At 41.0% G+C, this 20,219-nt stretch overlaps 1 protein-coding gene across 4 annotated transcripts in view; it reads right to left on the bottom strand.

The window, feature by feature from the left end:
• The window catches only part of nlgn3a (neuroligin 3a), a 201,643-nt gene that overhangs the window by 115,223 nt on the left and 66,201 nt on the right, over positions 1 to 20,219 (bottom strand). Inside the window, exon 1 of one of the 4 annotated variants that reach the window (XM_084353360.1) lies at positions 16,114 to 16,484. The exons of 1 other annotated variant lie outside the window; for it this stretch is intronic. The gene's annotated coding sequence lies outside the window, so the exon portion shown is untranslated. Of the gene's footprint in view, positions 1 to 15,407; positions 15,512 to 16,113; positions 16,485 to 20,219 lie in introns of those variants that run through there. 2 more of the 4 variants (XM_084353363.1, XM_084353361.1) reach the window with 2 other exon arrangements.

Below are 20,219 nucleotides of genomic sequence, written 5' to 3'. Positions count from 1 at the left end.
TGCTTTTAAGTAAAGGTCAACAGTAAACAGCGATGTGAGCCACACTTGATTACTATGTATATCACAACATCAAAAAAGATGCTTCTGCACTAATGAGGGGATGACCTTCATCTTGAGTGTAAACAAAGACCAAACGAACACATGCTGCACCACATGGCCCCTATCAGCCACTAATAAGAGGCGTTTAAGTAATTATTAATAGTGCTTTAACATTCAAGGGGACTATGTGACACACAATCTTTGACATTTCAGAGCAGATGAAGGAGGTGTTTATTAGAGCTGGGCAATATATACATTATATATCGTTATCGTCATATAAAACTTTATATCCACTATCAGCCTGTAACTGTATTAACTGATCCTTTTGTTGACATGTTTGTATATGTATTTTAATCTGGGTTGCGTTTACTTTGTTTGCTTTAAGTCACTGTTCATGCACGGCATCATTGAAAATAAAGGGCCTACCTCAATAAATTCCCAGATTGCATGAATATCACCTTAGATTTTAGATACAGTTCTATCATGATACAGCATACGCGTTGTCTATTTCCTGTTTTTAAAGTCTGCATTAAAGTCAAGTGATGTCATTTTCTGAACCTACCAGACTGTTCTACTTATTCTAATACTTGTCTTTACCTACATTAGCCCTAGTCGCACGGGACTAGTATTACCAGTTCTGATCTAATGTGATTTAGAAATTTCCACCTCATGTTTGTGTTTCATGTGGCACATTCACACGGGATAGGGGAAGTCTATATTTTAGTCATATTTACTGACATTATCTTCGGGATATGGTGTCAAGGCTCTGTGTAAGAGCGACTTTCAGAAGCGAAGCATCTGTTCTACAGATGTCACATTATTAATATACCTAAAGAGTTGTTTTGCTTACTCTGTGCATGTGTTAGAAGCATAAATACACATTTGCAGCTCTTTCGATCAAGTAATATAAATGGTATAATGAGCTGAAATCAAATTAAATAATTGTTATGTTGTCTGTAAACAGAAAACAGCAGTTTAAAAAAGAAATATAATCCCAGATCAAAGACATTGTGATTCGCACAGGACTAATATTATCACAGAACCTCTGTGTTTTGCAAAATATAGTGGATAATAGGCAGTGGGATTTTAACCTTACAAATTATGGACATGGTGGATCACATTAGATTAAGATCACAGACATCCGCTGCAGTTATCACAAATGACTAGAGGTCCACAGGTAATACTAGTCCCGTGTGAATAGGGCTTTAGTCATTCTGTCCACATTTCTGATGACTATTTATCAAAAATCTCATTGTGTTAACATTTTGTACCAATAGTCATTCCTATAATATTGTTGCAGTCTTGATATTTAAAGCTCCTTTTGGTAAGATAGTAACACTGACGCTTTGGGATTGTAGGTCAGGTCAGCTCTGTCAGTATTTGCCAAGTGGGGAATGAGACTCAAAGTGACTGAAATACTTTAAGTGGTTGGTCTTTTGTATATTAACTTTTGTGATATTTGATTTTGTCTCCCAGTCCTAGCACTTTTGAGGTGCTTTTAATGAGATTTCAAAATATGGAAAAATGCACTGTGTATCATAATATGGCTTAAAAATATTGTAATATGTTAATGCCATATCACCCAGTTCTAGTGTATTGTGGTTCATTTACAGCATCGGGAAAGCCTGAATAAAAAATAAAAAAATATCATAAAAATATAATCCTTACTGCTTTCATTTCAGCCCAATAACAAATAATCTACATTTAAAAACATGACAATCAGACATGCAAATGTGGTTTGCTCATTTACATCTTAATTCATCACATTAGAGGCTCATTCAGAGCCGCAGCCAGGTGGATTTAGAGGAGATGTAGAGGGATTAGTGAGGTGATATCAATCATCACCTGAACCATCCCCTTATCCACAACCATGAAGGCCCCTGGCTGATTTCCCCATTGATCCTGCTCAGGCTAACCTAGCTCCCTTAGCTTCAGGGAATGATGAAGCTTTGAAAATAACAAATTTCATTTCAAATTTTGATGATAGACTCAGATTTATTCTGGAATTTCAACAGAGAATGAAGAATAAAAAACACAGCCTGGATTGGTGTAGCTAGGTTAAAAAAAGAGAAAGCCTGAAAGACGTCCTGGAGGGAAAAGAAAGCAGCTGTTTTTCCTCCAGTGGTTCTCCCAGTTGTCTGTTTAGGAAAGCAGCCGTCTTTCTCTGCTCATTGCGTTTTCACATCGATATTCTAGATATCGTTATTCAGGGCGGAGAATCCAGATGATGATGAGCTCCGAGGGACATTTTAAATGACAGTGCCCTTTCTTGAAGGAAGAGAGTAAACAAGAGAGGCGAGCAACACTGTCTTGATACTAATACTCATCTGCATTCACTGAGAGAGTGTAACTGAGGGGCAAGGCCACGAAGACAGAATGTGACTTTCCAAATATAAAGAGGGAGGAGGGGATGGTTGGGATTGGTTGTGCGGGGGGTGAGGCAAAGACATGCCTCAATATCACACATGGAGGAGGGAACACTGTCTCCTGACAACAGTCCTTTCGGCTCGCCCTGGCAGATATGTCGACTCTCCATTCACTATTTCTAATCCTGTCTGAAAGCCTATCTTGAATGTCAGGCTTCTTCCTAAATTGGCTCGTGTTCTTAGTGATTGATTAAAGTACTGTAACCCAGCTTTATCAGACCGCCCTGAACTCTGTATTTCTGCCAAATCTATTAGGTAATGCATCCTATGTTATTGCACCGGTTGGTCTTTTCTCTTTTTTTCCCTCCCTGCCCCCCCGTCTTTGAGAAACGCACAGATCCATTTACTATGACACAGAATAGTGAGTTGTACCTGGCTCTGTGAAGGCACAGCAGTCTTCAGATAAAACAGGAGTAGCAGCATAAAGCTCACAACAGTTTATGACAGATCCGGCACTATAACTCAACGTAGTGTTATTTAGCAAAATTGAAAATGATTCCAAAACAGCGTGCAAAGGGATATCCTTGAAACACATTTCATATTCCTTCATGTCTAATGCCATGGCGGTGCTACCAGAAACACATCGGCGTCCCCTGACATTGAGCTCACAATATGGCTATAATTCATGCGTTCTAATGCCGTAATATCCCTCGTGCCATTGCACACAGAGGAGAGAGGAGAGGTTGCCCTGATATTACTGCTGACGCCTGAGTCCTAGACGTTGCACTTAGAGTGTCTCCTGCAGGACATTATTCAAACACAGGCACGACAAAGTCCACGAGACAAGAGTAGGCCACCGCCATACCGAACACTCACACACATCTTCAGACACTGCGGCTTACCGAGGGTACTCAAGGTCATGCGGCAAGGCGCCACACATACGGGATGTCACCACTTTCTCAAATCCTTGATATTTTATCGTATGTGTACACACTGTGGTGAACTGCAGCGCTGGGTGCGCGCAGAGGAATGAAAAGTAGTAGAGAGGACACTCTGCATACGGAACTCTGGGTATGAATTAAAATCCCATTTGTGTACTTTACACAGAGTAGAAGACCACGTTAATGACTGCACGCTTCGAAGTAGGCCATGTCCAAACACTGCAGGCAGATTTGGCCTCCGGGTGTCTGCACTTCCTCAAAAACTGCACACAACACACACTAAGAGCTACTACTGTATCTTCCTTCCTATTCAGTGCAAGCTTTGCAGCAAGGACGCCTCAGAGCTATGACATCGCATACTGTAGATACTGTACGTGCGCTCTTTGTGATCATGAATCCAGACTTACACACACCACTGCAACATTTCCAAATCAATTTTGCTCTTATAAACCGACTGTCTCCCTTCAACCTCCTTCCTGATGTTTTTGTCAGTGCAGCGGCTGTAAACATCCTCCCTGTTCCATGTTTCATTAGCAACCTGAGGGAGGGAAAAAAAGGGTTTTCCTCCAACATCTGGATGCTAGCTAGCTTTAGTGAAAAGTCGCATCAGATCAGATCCTGCTACATCAAATGCAACTTGAGGGCACATTATTTATTCATTTAGCTGCTGACATCCAAACCATGCCCTAAACGGTGACACTTTGAAAACTATTCCTCTGTGCCTGAACTGCACTGATACGAGAGCAACTAGCAGGGGCTCACAGAGGGAAGAGAGTTTTATGTTCCTTTTACCAGGCATGAACACAGATGAGACGGAACAACGAGGCCATTGTTGTTCTTTAGCCGAAGAGCCTCGGAGCTTCTGAGAAAAGCGAACACAACAATGGGAACGCCTGCATGCATGCTGTAAAATATCATGTGTCTACAAGGCCTTCCCGCTCTCCTCATACATACTAAAAGCAACACCACAAGAGCCAAAATGGCATGTCACCTATTACCAATATTTACCCCTGTGGTGAAGCGAGAGCCTGCCTCGTATAAATACCAGCCTCTCTCTGAGTGTCGCAGTTTGTGCTTATGTGTACGTGGGTGATTTGTATTGTCCTTTTCATGTTTTATGAGTTTGGCGGTAAAAAAAAAAGGTGAGATAAATCAAGACAAAATTTCCACTCAGCAGGAATCCGGCTCTTATTCAAAGCGTGCTTGTATGACAGCAGCAAACTGCAATGCTTTAACTTTTCAGGAACAAAAGGATTTATTACAACGAACGCTCCTTTGTATTGGTGCCTATTTTCACCACCATAATCCATAAATCACGTTTTTATCTTGTGAATAACTAAAATAGTCTGTATCCACACCCTGGGGATAACCCTTAAGAGGAGCATGATGGTGAAGATTGCCCTCTAACTCCAGAGGATCAACATCAGCAACTTGTTATGCAGACATACTCCACAGAGGCGATCCATATGTGATGGATACAAAGTAAAAGGTTTTTCTGTGAAAGAGAAGAGCTGCCTCTGTGCAGGATTAAGTGCTTTAGATCTAATGATGAGAGAGGGCCTGTTTTTATTTGTTTTCAAACAGGCATTTTTCTCTTGATGGAACAGCGACTGTGTTCTGTCTCCGGAGGCTACAAATGCTCATCAAAGACCGGGCTTTGTCAAACAATCCATAAACTCTTAATGCCACATAGCACAAGATACTTGCAAGACAAGTTCTGAGAAAGAGCAAAAAATCAATGAGAGACAATTTATCCCAATTTACAATTTGATCGTAGGACATAACATTTCATATCATACACTTTTTGTCCATTAAGGGACAGCTCATGTTTTGGGAAGTTCGCCCCCTCCAGCTCAGAGTTCCTTGGTGGGATTCTCGCTCTTCCTATCAATATCAGCGGCAGTGGCTGCCAGAAGATTTGGTAGCTATGGATGCCAGGGGCTGTAAATCTAGGCCAGGGGTTGTGTGGGATGCTCAGATAAATGGGTTGGGCTTTGTTTTATTGCAACACTGCATGTCTTAACTTTCTGTGTCTACCAGGGATTTAGAAAATTTGCCACTGTCCTTGGGCCTCTCTCTGCAACAGCGGCTCTGAGTCGGGGTTGAGTCAGCCCTGGTGCCCCAAGATTACATAAATATCCTCTATGAGCCATTCACCACTATATCCACGCTGCTACTGTTTTGGTCGCTTTTTATCTTTAGCAGCATTTTGTTTTTGTGGCGTGGGTGCAGGGCGGGAGTCTCAGATTAAAAGGGAAACTGAGGATCTTCATTTAACCCAATTTGACGAGTCCTTTCACACTGTGCCCGACAATTAAGCGCAAAGAGTCAACATTTTCTCAATGGAGGATGTTCTGCTCTCATGTCCTCTGCTCGGGACCCCTTCCTAATGGAGTCGACTATAAATGTCTCTGCATGTGTTGCTGCTGTTTGTCATTCGTGTGCAGCTAAGCATCAACGTGAAGGAGAAGTGGGCCACTGAGACACAAAGCAATATTAACCCTGAGGAAATGTGTCACATTTCTGAATGTCTTTTGTGATAAGGTTTCTTGATTCGTGTCTCTTCTCAAAAAGCACAGTGAGAGACAAAGGCAAAGATATGGCTTATTAGGTCAGCTCTGGATTCCTTTTTAACACACTGCTCATGGATTTGCTGGATAAATCACATGGGTATCATTAGAATCAACCCCGAGGAGCTTGTGGGTGCAGCGTGCAAGTGTGTGTGTACGCTGGCTAATGACTTTCCTTTAGGTATTTTTTCAACACCCAATCAAGGAAAAATGATGAGTAGCAAATTGACAGAAATATATTTTACAGTTCTGATGCCGTTTGCGCTGTAAGATACACAATACCTTCAATTATTTGTTTTAGATGTAGACTTGGGAGATACAAATCAAGAAAAGGCTAAAAAAAATCTGTATTCAATATCCAGTTTGGTGAATTGTTATTCTTCAGCAGCAATAGCAAATAATGCCAGTCGACATCCCATTAGTTAACGTATTACTTGGTGCCATCCGGGCTACCAAAAAGCCTCAACAATAAATGCTTATTGTCACTGTTTGCTTTGGAGTTTGGTCTTCTGTGGAATTTCAAATGCATGAAATGTGTGTGAAGCAGGTTTGGATTGAAAGAGGATGTGATTAAAGAGAATAAGAGATGAGAATGCAAGTAAATTCTGGGGTGTCAGAAAACGTTGAATCATTTAGTAATTTCCTACATGGCAGGGAGATCTGCTTCAATCAAAAAATCTTTGCATAAAAGAGGGAGCGCAGAAAACTCTGGGATACAATTCAGTGGCATTTGTATTCTGCTTGTTGTTTGTGTGTTGCTGTGGAAAAAAAAAAAGGATAGTAAAGCCGTAGTTCGCCACAGCATGAATAAAACAAACTTGGCAGATTTTTTGTTTGACTGGCTTTCCCCGGCCCTGAGCTCACTTGTCAAAAGGCTTATCCAGGCTTACCTTTCTCCAACCTAACCATTTTCCTCTTGTTTCTTTTCAATCTCACCTCTTCCTTCTGTCCTTGCTGTTATCCTCTCTGATCCCCTCTCCATTCCTGCTACTCTCACAGAACTATTTCTATCCAACAGTATCATTCCACTCTTCTACTTTAAGACTGGACTGCCCACCACTATTATGTCATTCAACACCTGCACTTCAACCACGGCTGAAATTCACAGTGGGCTCAGGCCAAAAGGACCTACAGAGAGAGAAACTACATCTTTGGAGTCTGTTGTCCCAAATCTAACTTCCTATTGTTGTGACTCCAGAGACTCAAGATACATGTGTCACGTTCCACAACTCAACAAAATACATTTACATGGGCACTTTACTTACAGAGTAACTCCATCAATTTTCCACATGAAAGTGTGCTTACTGGTCTTTCGGAGTACCACTGCATATTTGAAAAAGGAGTATAAAGCCTTTTTGTGGCTCCAGAAGAAGCTGCATGTAATCTGATAAACTGGCTCCAGTGATGTCACTCAGTGGCTAAATTGGATTGTGGGTAATGTAGATGCCAGGTTTTGAAACACACCGCTTTTTTCAGGTTTGCAGTGGTACTGCTCAAGACCTGTAAACACGCAACAATGTGTAGAATGTGCAAAGTTACCCTTTAAGTAACAAGTAGGAATGCACTGACTGTGAAATTCTTGGCCAAAACCATTGTTAAAATAAGAATTTGGCCAAGAGCCGATGTTGATGCCAATAACAATGTATTTTTTTTGTTGATATTAATTCCCCTTTGTGTGCAAGGGAAACATAGACATTTTCTGTATAAAAAATAACTGAACTAATTTAAAGTCATTCAGCCCTTCATTCCACTATCTTTGAAAGAGCACAAATTTGAGAATATATACTTATAAAAGAACCTTTATCCTAACATCGTTTTAAATGAATTCTATGTTTTTGAAATATAACTGCTTCAAAGGCTGATTCAGCCTGCTCAACAACTACCTACTCAATGAGAAGATTTTTTCAGTGCTTACAAACCTTACAAACTGACGGCAGGAATGTCAGAAGCCAGTAGCTCATGAATGTGCCAGAAGAAAATTTATGTGACCCATCAGATAAACAAAGGCCACTGCAATAAGTGACAGCAGTCAACAAGGTGAATATCGGTCGATACCGATGTTCAGCTGATAAAGGTGAATTCAGAGTAACAAGATGAGGTACTATACTACAGTACTTTCTTTTTTTTAAAAATTTTTTTTTTTAGGTGTTATTGATAACATTCAGCCACTAAATGTGGCATTCCATCTCCCTCCCCTCTATTAATTCATGTTACAACACTGCTGTTGTTTGAATCATCTGGCCCCTCAATTGGTTGCCAGTTTGCTTATGTCAGGTAGCAAATACGAACCTTGCTAATCTTAGCTAACATTTACATTGCTTACACTGGCTAGCTAACACAAACCACAAACTGGCAACTACTGTACCAAGACACTTGATGACGAAACACAGACACCATGTGATACCAATAGTGTTTTACTGTTGACTCACAAACCTTGTTAGAAGCTGGAACGAACCCTCAGAATTTTCTACACAGAGATAAACAAAATAATAATTTTGTACCAGACAGACATTGTAAATGAATGCATGGAAATGATAATGTTTTTGAGGAAGAGAGATTCTTTTGTTCTGCAACTTTCTAGAAGTTCTGTAGATGTATTATAATTTTTAAATGATTTGTCTACATAAAAATGTAAAAAATATGTCGCAATTTAAATGCAGCACTTTTACTTGTAACAGAGTATTTCTACTGCGTGGTGTTAGTACTTTTATTTAAGTAAATGATCTGGATACTTCCTCCACCACTGGACTCCACTGGGCTAATTTTAGGGCATGGAAATACAGTATATTAATAATCATGGCTGCATCCCACATAGTCGCAGCATTTTACAAATAATATGCGATTATGGATTTTGGAGCACATCATTTGGGCAGTTGTAGCAAAACCCTCAAATCTGTGCTACTTAAAGGATCAGAAAAGAGCCTGAAGGATCCATCTAGTCTTATGTGTTCGCCCACATCACCAAACTCCTCCGAAACAAAACTTTTTCTAGATTTAAAAACAACAAGAAACTCATCAAAATCTCCAGCTTATCCCCTGATCCCACTGTTTCACTCAAACCATTGTCATAGTGACCTACAGCCGCCAATTCATCACAGCTGCCATCTTGGGAGAGTAAGCCACACAGCTATTTCTGTAATGACCCAGATTTTCAGGTGAATCTGGATCTGTATCAATGTAATGAGCTGCAGCGAGTCAAAGTGAACATATTAGGTCAAATCAACTCTATTTAGCATGGATTTTAAAAGCTGTCACAGAATAGTTCAAATAATCAATAAGCTGAATGTCTTTATTATTCAAGCTCCAAGAGGGCTGCAAAGTGTGCATCTCGCCTTTAAAACACAATCAATTGTGAAAAAAGAAGAGAAAGACAAAATTCCCCACTCTAATTTCCTTTCTTGGTAATTTTGTCAGATTAATATCAAGTCAATTTCCTGGAGTCTGTTCTTACACCGAGTGATGGCATGATGATGGTATCATTGGAAGAAAGCTCTAATTGTGGAGGATGGCTCCTTTTGGGAGGAATATGGGCACAGATGGGCCCTGAGTTTGATGGAGGAATTTCTCTGTCCTCAAAGGCTATCGGGAAGCAATGCCAAGCTGGCAAGAGATATAAATAGACTACAGTCGGGAGCAGGTCTACATGTAAGCACCAAAATAAACCAATCCCAAAGCAGACACTATCCGAGAGGTAGAGGTTTTACAATGTCATTAGGCACATTTTAGCTACATCCACGCTGTAAATCACATCATTAAGAAAATAAGCTGATTACATTTGGTTCCTTACTATTTACTGATCCACGCACTGTTTGACTCATGTTTTCTACTTAGGTGACCAGAGACTACAAGAGAACAGAGTGGACATCCATCAAAAGGCTAACAGACAGGCATTCACTCACACTCGTACGCATTTCATACCTATGGGCAATTCAGAGTCTCCAGCCAACATGATTTGCATTTACGTGGACTGTGGGAGGAAATCAGGAGAGACAGAGATGAAAACCACTGACGACACCAAGGACATGTCCTCTTAGTGCTGCACAGTTAGTGAAATATTATTAAAATCGCATCATGCTAAATGCAATATCCTAATTTGATAAAGGTAAAATATGTGATAAAACAGCATTATGATGAAGTACTGTATTGTTGCAGAGATTTTGCTCTCCACATATAAGAAAACATGTTTGTTTGGTATAGAGCCCAAAAAATTGTCATGATTTCAGTGGTTTTATTTCAGCGAAAGAAAAAAATGTAATTAAAAAATTAGCATTCTCATTAATCGTGCATCATGTTGCAATCACACTATTTGTAAAAAATCTAGAAATGCAGTTTTATTTCCATATTGTACAGCCCTAATTTTTGGGGAAAACTAGGGGTTTTAATGACCCTCCCAGCCCATTAAAACCTTAGTTCACATTCTACAATAAAACATAAAAAAGTAAGCTAAAATGAAGGGATTTAGTATCCCTCCACCAGAAATATATCCTTGGCATTATAAAGTAAGTTTTTAAGCTCCTTTTAAAGAAATAAAAATTAATGGGAAATATATACAAACACAGAAAATGCAGCAAAAAACATTAAAGAGGGAGGTTGGGGATTCAGGGGGAGAATCTGGACTCATTATTAAGTATTTCTTAAATTCTGGCTACAGAGCAAAAAAACAATACAGTCCACACAGAGACAAACCAAAGGCCTGTTGCTGTGAAGCCGAAATGATTGAGCGCTCACAATCCCATACATTTATGTTACACATAATATTTTATTTGGTCTCCAGGTTCTGCTGTAGCCGCAGCAGTGATATGAGAAATAAAAGCTAAAATAAGCAGCACTACCTCAGTCAGCCAGCACCTTGCACACCAACTCACATCTGCACCTAATGCCTTCTCTGTGCACTACGAGACATATAAAGGTGAAAAAGTGTGGCAGAGACTCAAAGGATATAAATAAACACTTCTACATTATTTACAACTCGCCTTGAGAAAGAAGGAAGGAAGGAAGGGAGGAAGGGAGGAAGGAAGGGAAAAAGAGAGAAAGAAAGAAAGAAAGAAAGAAAGAAAGAAAGAAAGACTACTTGTGGCACAGGGGTCTTTGAATATATGATGGCCAACCAGTGGCAGAGGAGAGATTGTGTGTGTGCGTGTTTGATTATTCGTGTGTGTGTGGGAGAGAGAGGAAGGATCTCAATTAATCTCACGCATTACTGCAGTCATTTCCACTCTCTTCATCACCAGCAGCATGTGCTCTGCGAGATTTAAAATATTTAAATCTGTAATCTGTCAGCATTATGAGGTTAACACACACTCGCAGGACTTGTGTCCTATCCGTCACCGCTCTCTCCACTTCACGCGGCCCCACATATATCACAGGGACCTGACGTGGCCTTTTGTAGTTCTGGCTGGAAAAGACTTTGTGGCCGGATGGCGTCTGTAATTTCTCAACAGCAGTACAGACATGCTGCCGGACCCTGGAGAAAAATTAAGCGAAACGCACGCAGCTAGAAAAAAAAGAGGAGAAAAAAAAAAAAAGCTGCGGTGCTGCGAAGCGCGAGGAAGCCTCTAATTGTTTCCCCAGTGTATGTGACCCAGAGACTCTGGAGGAGTTCTTCCTTGTTCTTTTACTACGGGTAAACCAGCATTCATTATTGATTTGGTGGCACAGACTCTTACACAACATGGTCTTATGAGTGGGCCTAAGTGTTTTGTCAGTTTGGTTTGCAGCTGCATTAGAGCCTCACTAACACACCCTCTTTCACCTTCCTTGCACATTGCGCCATATTGTCCTTAAACTCTGAATTAATAACGGAGAATGAATAAGTTGAATGGGATTAAAGCGTGAACGACAGTGACCCATAACAGTATGTGAATATTAGGTTGATGGAAGACACTCCAACGTAGCCCATTTAGCCAGCTCCATGTCATGTCTTCATACGACAGGCTTTTACTAAGCTCCTTAAGAGCATGCCCCAGGGGATCTATGGTGGGCTGGAGGTACTGACTCAGGCCTTATCTCCACTAATTTACCCCATGAATTAGACGGAACCTCGCTTCTGTGTCCTGCCAGACCCACACAATACTCGCTCCGTGTTAAGAAAATGAGGGGAGAAAGGGGCTTAGTGATTTCTTAGTCGGATAAGAAGCCGGAGGAATTGACAGGGGAAAGGCACACTCTGCTACATCAACTTTACCTGGACAGAAATGTTCATCCGCCGGATTTAAAAGTGTTGAGTCCCTGTCACTTGGCTGTATATTTCCAGGGTGGATTAAGTGTAGTAAAATGGAATTTGAATCATACGGATTAAGGTGAACTTTTCAACAAAACAAACGGGCAGGGCTTCACCCCTGTCAGCCACAAAGTGAGGACAGAGTGACTGTTCCTTTGTTCATTTCACACTTACCTTTATTATTTTTTGACAGACATTTTAAAATTCAAATGAGCTGGCAAGCTAAAAACGTGGACTTCTAGAGCAGAGAATGTGCAGGAGAAGCAGCAGAAATCTACACATAAACCGGAGCGTTAGTTGTTTGTTGTGCCAGTGGAAAAACAAATCATCATTCATCGTCATAGTCTGCAAATAACTGTGACACCTGCACAAAGTGAAATCAATGCAACGTAAACAAACTTGCACACGCTGCTTTAGCAAATTGATTCCAGCGTGTCAGAGTTAAAAAGGTCACTCATGTCCTTTGCATGTTCCACACGAACGAAATGAACTGAACTTGATCACAATCCGAGCTTATGTAAGTCGAAAGTACAGCGATGCGTCCCAGAGCCTCTCCTCGCTATCATGACAGTCTCTCCCCCACCTCCTGCTGTCTCTCTCCATGTGATGCATTTTTAAAAAGTCTTCTTCTTCAAAAAAAAGGAAAGCGGTAAAAAAAACAACAGAAAAAAAACCTTCTCATTGCTGCTGCACATTTGGTCACGTCGCTGGTTTTAACTCAGCGGGCTTCGTCCTCGCTCTGTGTATTATTGAGTGTAAATTGTCTCATTAATAAATAAATAATAAATAGATAACTTCTGGCAGACAGTGAGTGGAGACATACTGTGTGACATCTGCTTTGTAGTTAGGATGGCGATGTCCAAAAGAATCTTGTTTACTAAGCAGACATTGGTCTTTGGCAGGGAAACCTGTTAGTCAAGGGAGATGTTTTTGGGCCATGAACAATGTAAAATCTCTGTTAAATATGTTATGTGCAGTAGTCTTGAGGCGTATCTTTGTGCCTCAGGCCAAAAACCGTTTTGTTAGTCAAACAAAGACTCTTTCATCTTTTCACAGATTTAACAAATACGTCTTATTCATTATTAAAAACAAATGTGACACGAGTGTATCTGGTGGATTGCAGCTCGTTTTGAGTTTTACTTGCGTATTTTTCGGTAATTCCGTCACAAAAGGTGTGATTTAATGATTATGAGAGCGCATCCTCCTGAGCAAATATGAGGAGACAAGTTTATCCTCCTTCATTAGTCACTGTACATCTAGGTCTGTGGCTAGCCAGATTATGAAAGAGCTCAGTTGACACATCATGATGCACAGTTTGCTTCTCACCCCGTCCCTTTTCCCTGCACTGCCACTATTGTGAAGGACATTTAAAAACCTGAGGGACTTTCAATCATTTGTATTTTAAGTGGGAATAATGTAAAGAGTGAATTCTCTCTCTCTGAATCAAACCCTGTGAAGTGTGTGGATCATGTGTCTGTCTGGTCAGACTTTGTGTCTTCTGTGCGCGACCCATCAGCCACAATGCTATCCACTTGTTTACTTGGTAATGTGATGCAAAACTAATCTGCATTAAATCCAAATTCTCAACAACTTCCTTTTTTTCATTTTGTGCGCATGACATTGCTTAGTTGTGCTGGAACAATGACAGACTTTTCCTCGGCTGTAGGATCGGTAGTGATAGGACGTATTTTTCAGAAGGTCAGAGGTATCCATTTGGGAAATTATTCAGCTCCTGCTCCTGCTGCTCCAAGACAACACGTCAAACACAATGAAGAATATTAGAAAACACAAATAACCTTCCACAGCCCCTCTCATATGTGCAACAACGGACGAGCGCACGCGCTCACACACCTTCGTCCACACGTCTGCTGGATGTGGGAGCAATAATGAGAGCGTGCTGGAAGAGAAGCTGAAGGCTAAAGAACAAGAGGCCTCTCGGGCCAGAGACCAATGAGTGGCTCATCCATGTTAAGTCAGGCCAAGACATACTCAGGTGTATTCACTTTAGGTCAGGACGAAGCCTCGCTGACCTTTGCAGCAGACAGGGAGTCTCATGGAGCTTTTCTTGAGCAGTCCTGAGACTCACAGGGTAAACAACAGACTCAATGCTGCACTCTGAAATGCTGCGCGCATGTGTGGCTGACAGTGATCACATGCTGAACACTTCCAATGCCCCCAACACTTCCGGCCTGTAAGTCTAGCCAACGATCGAATTCATCAGGCGGCATTCTTGGTAATTTTCTGTCCAAGAGCTGAAACAAGATGCTCCGAGAAAAAGCTTCAGAAAAAGGGTGAAGAGTGGGTATTAAAACAGCAGGGAAGTTGAAAAATAGCACTTAGCTGGACTGGAATACAAACACTGAAGAGCCTGGGCGCAGCAGCAGCAGCATGCATAATCCTTCACATGATATTGAAGACACACATGCAATATAAATGAACACAATATATCCCTGCAAATCAAATCCAACGAGTCCTGATCAAATTTCACCGGCTGGTTTTTAAATATGCTCGACTAAGAGTAGGAATCCTATGTGTCTGTGTTATTATAACCCATTAAGAGCTTCTTTCATCAATAGTGTGGCGTGCATACCAAATAAAAGAAATAAAAGGCTGGGTCATTTCCTAAATGCTCGGGTTTTCGAGACACACTGCTTATTCAACCAATCACCATGACAACTCTTGCATTGACATTTTCACTCCCACTTCCTTTTTTTTTTTGAACACTCACAGTTAATTATTCTTTCTACGGGTTGAATACAGCGAGGCTATCTATCTGCGAGCTTCTGCCATGTGTCCAGGAATCTCAGATGGTAAGAGAAGTAGAGGCCTGCAGGATCACACTAGTGGTTTAAATTTAGCTTCTCTTCCTCCACAGGCAATGTCTGCTGTGTGGTTTCTACAGCTTTCAGAGGAATTATAAAAGATGTACAGAGAGGCTGTTTACTGGGGAAATCTAGCAGAGTCATGGAATAAGAGCAATGCTATCATGATAATGAACAGAGGTATTTTATAGGCTGTTACATCAGAAAGAGGGCATGGAAATAATACCTATAAATACAAGGATCCCGATCTAAGTTCACTCACTCTGTCACTCCGAATGACAGAAAGAAATACCCTTAATTACACACTCAGTGAGCAATTAAGCATTCACTTTGAGCACGCTAGCTATTCATCCATAAACGTCCAATCACATAAATCACAATACAATAAAAGAAGAAGAGGAACATGGGGATCCCCACGTTTGCATGTGGCAGATTATCCTGCCCCTCACCTCAACAGATGGAGGCATATAGCTGGCTGCGAACTGGTGGCAGCTCCCACTCGCATTATGAAATCTTTGATCTGATGTCATCCCGGCCGATGTGATTCACTAATTCTTTGTTTAATTTCCGTTCAACTTTAGAGCATCCAATTTCATTTGCCTAAAGCAAGTCAGCAGGCTATTACAAAAAAAATGTTGTCACAGGGAGAGCAGAATGAGAGAGAGAGAGGGAGAGGGAGAGGGGAGAGAGAGCTTGCGCGTCACTGCTCCATCACGCACACAAGATGTCTTTATGCTCAAGTAACAAGTGCCCTGAACAATTACCGCAAGCGTTTATATTCTGCACTGACGTTTGCAGGCGTGTTGTAACATGTGTGCCAGTGTGGGCAACACACACACGCACACACGCGCACGCACACAGTTAATCCAGCATCCAAAGACGGACTCGGGGTAGTCCGTTCAAGTCGCAAAATCCCAAATGCGTTTTGGAAGTAGACGTGCTTGGTGGGGTTTACAGCGCTGCGTCGGTGCAGCCTCAACAAACACCGCTCTTTATCTTTACAGGGGGAAAAAAACACACACACAAGTCGTATAATTTGAGTCCAAGTGGCCCGACGTGCCCACCGCATCCCCCCCACCCCCCGATCACTCACCACGCAGACAGCCTCAAGATTTCTCCCCTCAGCTGCTCATCAAGTACCATGAAATGACTCACCTGCCTTGTCGAGACGTAAATCCCCCCATGCCTTGTTGTTTTTAGGAGTAAAGGAAGAGGAAGAAGAACAAGAAAAAAAAAAAAAAAAAAAAAAGCCGGGACAATGTTTCACTGTTTCGGGGTCTTCACTTGCAGTCGGGTATGCGTGTACTCCAAATATCCTGTATTTCGTTAATGACCTTCCTGTGAGGCGATAGCGGCTCTCATTATCCTCGCCCCGCTGTCATTTTAATGCCCGTGGTGTTGTAGGGTGTTTTTTTTTTTCTTTCCTCCTCCTCCACAGGGAAGCTCTCCTCCTTAGTCCTCCTGGTGCGTTTGGATGCTTCTGCCTGGACTCTTCGGCTCAACACGAGCTTTCGCGGGAGCGCGCGCCGCGTGCCCGGCTGGCTGTTCGGGAGCGCCGATTGGAGATGGAGAGGAGAGTTACTAAGGTAACCAAGGGCACACGCATCACACATGAGAAGGAGCGCAGGGTTTGTGCCTCCCCAACGCAGCTCTGCCCCTCTGCGCTTGTTTATATTGCACAAAAGCACATTTCCCCCTCCTATTAAAGACATCATTCATGCCAGGACGAGCTGCTCCAGCAGGGGTATTCCTAAATTCTCACAGTTAATACGTTTGCTAGGAATTTCCCCTCTCTTAATGAAGATTAAAATCTGCTAAAGACAAGCTATTTACAAAGATAAACTGTTATGAGCACAGATGAGGACTTTTATTAAGCAGGAAGAAAATTCATGAATGGAAGAAAAAAGTTCCTTAAAAGCTGAATAAGCTAGTTAGAAGCCTAATAAACTGCAGGATACTTCTTCGCAGGGAAGTGGTTATCTTGCATTTCTCACTCAGTAAATTAACTCTGGGCTATCAGCCTGAAGCTATTTTACAACCTCGATCCAGTGGTCATAATTGCGAGCCAATAAAGAAATAGCAAGAAGTATAAGGGCGGTGGATGTCATTAACAGTCCTCTTTAAAAAATGCCCGGACTTGTTTATGAAGGTGAGAGAAAACATGAATCAAACTGATTAAAAAGTTCCCTTCAAATACATGTGCCTGCGAGGGATAATTAGAGAGTTCAAGCATGTTATGTTTCTATAATTATAATTACGGAAATGTAAAATTGGGCTTTCACTTATCCACACTTCCAGATAAGTTGTGTGAGGAAGTGTGGCTACCTGTGTGACAGGTGCTGAGCGTGACTTGGATCTGAACGACTCTACATGCTTTTAGACCTACAGTAGCCATACGATGCTACAACAATTTATCCCTAGGCCTCTTCCTTCTGTTGACATTTTAAATCCTGGTTGAAAACCCACTTCTTCCCCTTGGCCTTTAAATCCAATCGAGATCAATACAGCATCATCATCAGCACTTTGACTTTCTGTGGCGTTCCTCTATTGTCCTTTATGTGTATATTGAATTTATCCGTTTACAGAAGCTGTGCTGCACTTTGGTCAACATTGTTTGGTTTACATATCCTCTATGAATCAAGTAAGCTTGTGAATTTGACTTTTAAATTCCCCTTATCATTACAAGGTGCTCTCTTTCAAGATCAGGCCAAAATGAAGCTTTTTAGACATGGCAATGAATGCTTGTGGGGACAGTTTTAAGGTCTAGCCACATAGTTTAACTACCAAACTGTTCATAAAAATATACCCAGGACAATAAGTGGTAATATTTAACCAGTGCAGGTCTAAATAGAGGCAGGGTCACTATAAACAATTAGAGCCACAACACAGCAGCCACTCATCAAATGTAGTGTTTGGAACAGAAACCATGGCACTCAGGGTAGAAAACGCTTAATAATATCAAGTGTCCAGTGTTAACAGTGTCACAACTCATGAGGAAAGGGGCTGATGCTGTAGAGCCTCTATTGTTTACTGACATTCAACACTCAGTGCATGCATACCAGACACCAGACACCATACAGACATCCTGTAACAAGCTAATGTTCCAATAGTATCTAACAGTCGTCTAATGTTGAGGGGCACGGAAGCAACACATGGTGTATTTAGCAGTTTTACAGGTGCGTACAGGCCAGTCATACTCGCAAGGACAGTTTTTCTCTCAAGGAGAGTGTCAACTCAGTCACAAACAGATGAATGTCGGGCCCGAGGCGACTGGATGGGTTAGTTCAAAAGCATGGCGGAGAATAATATTTACGCCTTAGGAGTCAGCGTGAGCAACACAATGTCAGAATGCAGGCATGCCAGCTCTCCATTCACCGTCCCACAGCCTTTCTCTGACAAATACTGAAAACTAGTATTTCAAAATATCAAGAGGTTTAACACACTGAACAGTGTCTAAATACATTTTTTTACTCGGTTCAAATGTGTTGCTCATAAAACCCAAACTGCGTTGCACACTTCTGCCATCATCTACACCACTTATCAAGAAAACGGTCACATGTGAGGATCAGAAAACATAAGCTCACTGATTATGTTCAATCAATCTATAGAGAAATGAAGTCCCTCCCTTCTGGTGGACCACACTGGGACCTTATTTCAGGAAAAAATGTGTACAGTAATGAATATTTTGATCCTGTTTGAATTGATATTTATCAATTTACTAGATCATTTTGCAACTTGAGACAGTCACAGTGACATCATCTCGTTCAAACCAAAACTAAAACCAAAACCTTGTAGAGCCGTTCCCGTATATTAGCTTTCTAATAAAACTGTCGAACTCTTCTTTTGCATGACTGCAGCTGTCAACATGGGCAGATGTTTTGTGATATTCACCTTTTTAATACTCTTTCTGTGCCAGGGTGAAAGCCATGTTGGTGATGTATATTGAGCAATACTGGTTAGTTCACTGAGCGGTTTCACACTAGTACCTTACTATTTTTCAAACTATCAACAAACTGTGACTTTCTTGACTTGCAAAATTCTATTCACAAATATCTTATGTGTAATCCATGGCACGATTCCAATAGGATCAAAAAACAATTTGGCTCTCGCCACGACATACAAACATATTTTTTCCGATATAAGGTCCCATGGGGCAGGACTTTGCCTCTCTACATTGAGAGGGAAAAACGCTTAAAAGAGGTGGAACTGACTACAAAAACAATCAGGGAGAAATACTGAATATTTGAAAATTATTTCGTCTCTTGGTAGAATGATGTGAAACTACTTACTTTAAAGTACTTCAATCCCATGATAATTCACAAACAGTGTACAAAACAGTGATTCACTGCCAGGAAAATCATTTTGTTTGGTTCCATATTTGGATGATGATTTAATAGAATTTTTCAGCTTGTTTTTTAGGGACAAAGGCCATTAACAAACAATAAAAATGTAAATGAGTTGGAATTACCTGAGACCTAAATGGCAAACCTTTTCAGTCGTCTCTTGCCAGATGTTGAAAAGAACATTAAAATGACGTGTGTTAAAAATGACAACACAGAATACAGGATATACAGAGCAGAAGAAAAATCAGAACCCAGAGGGAAAAAACCCCATATATGGTACAAACAAAGCTCCGATCTGTCAAATACTGTACAGTCAAGATTAAGGAGAAAATGTCAAGCCGAAGATACAAGAAGTCAAAGATAAATAAAGAGGACAGGCCAGCAGGACAAAAAGAGTCAGCAGAACAGTGAAGAGGAAACCTGACATTGTAGTGACCGCAACTGCATGTCGATAAACAATCATTTCAGCTGCACTCTAAAGGAAAGCATTTAGTATCAAGAATGTGTTAAAGATTATCAATTCCACCTGATACTGTCATCTTCAGGTGAACTTGCACTTTCACTGGCCTCTGAAGAGAAAAAAAAGAATATCTGGCCAACAATCTGATATCTAATAACAGTATGATATTTTCCATAAGTCACTTTTTAGAAAAACAAGCCTTGGAAGTGATTTTTCTTTCAGGAATGTCTTAACTTGATAACTTAACTCAATAGAAGCATCTACATATGGTATATAATAGTTCACTTTGTCTGCATAAAACATGAAGCTGTCAAGCCTTTTTATTTAGCCGACAAATGAACCTGATCCGCAGTGCATGTAGCTCTCCAATAATTATTTTCTTCTTTGTCAGTGATGTTGCTCATTTAGCTGTTATAGTTGTTCTTGTTTGTAACCTAATCATGTAATTTCCTGAGCTG

Source organism: Pagrus pagrus (assembly GCF_965226575.1).
Source record: "Pagrus pagrus genome assembly, chromosome: 5".
In the NCBI taxonomy this organism is placed as follows: domain Eukaryota; kingdom Metazoa; phylum Chordata; class Actinopteri; order Spariformes; family Sparidae; genus Pagrus; species Pagrus pagrus.
This window is presented reverse-complemented; position numbering and strand designations above follow the sequence as displayed.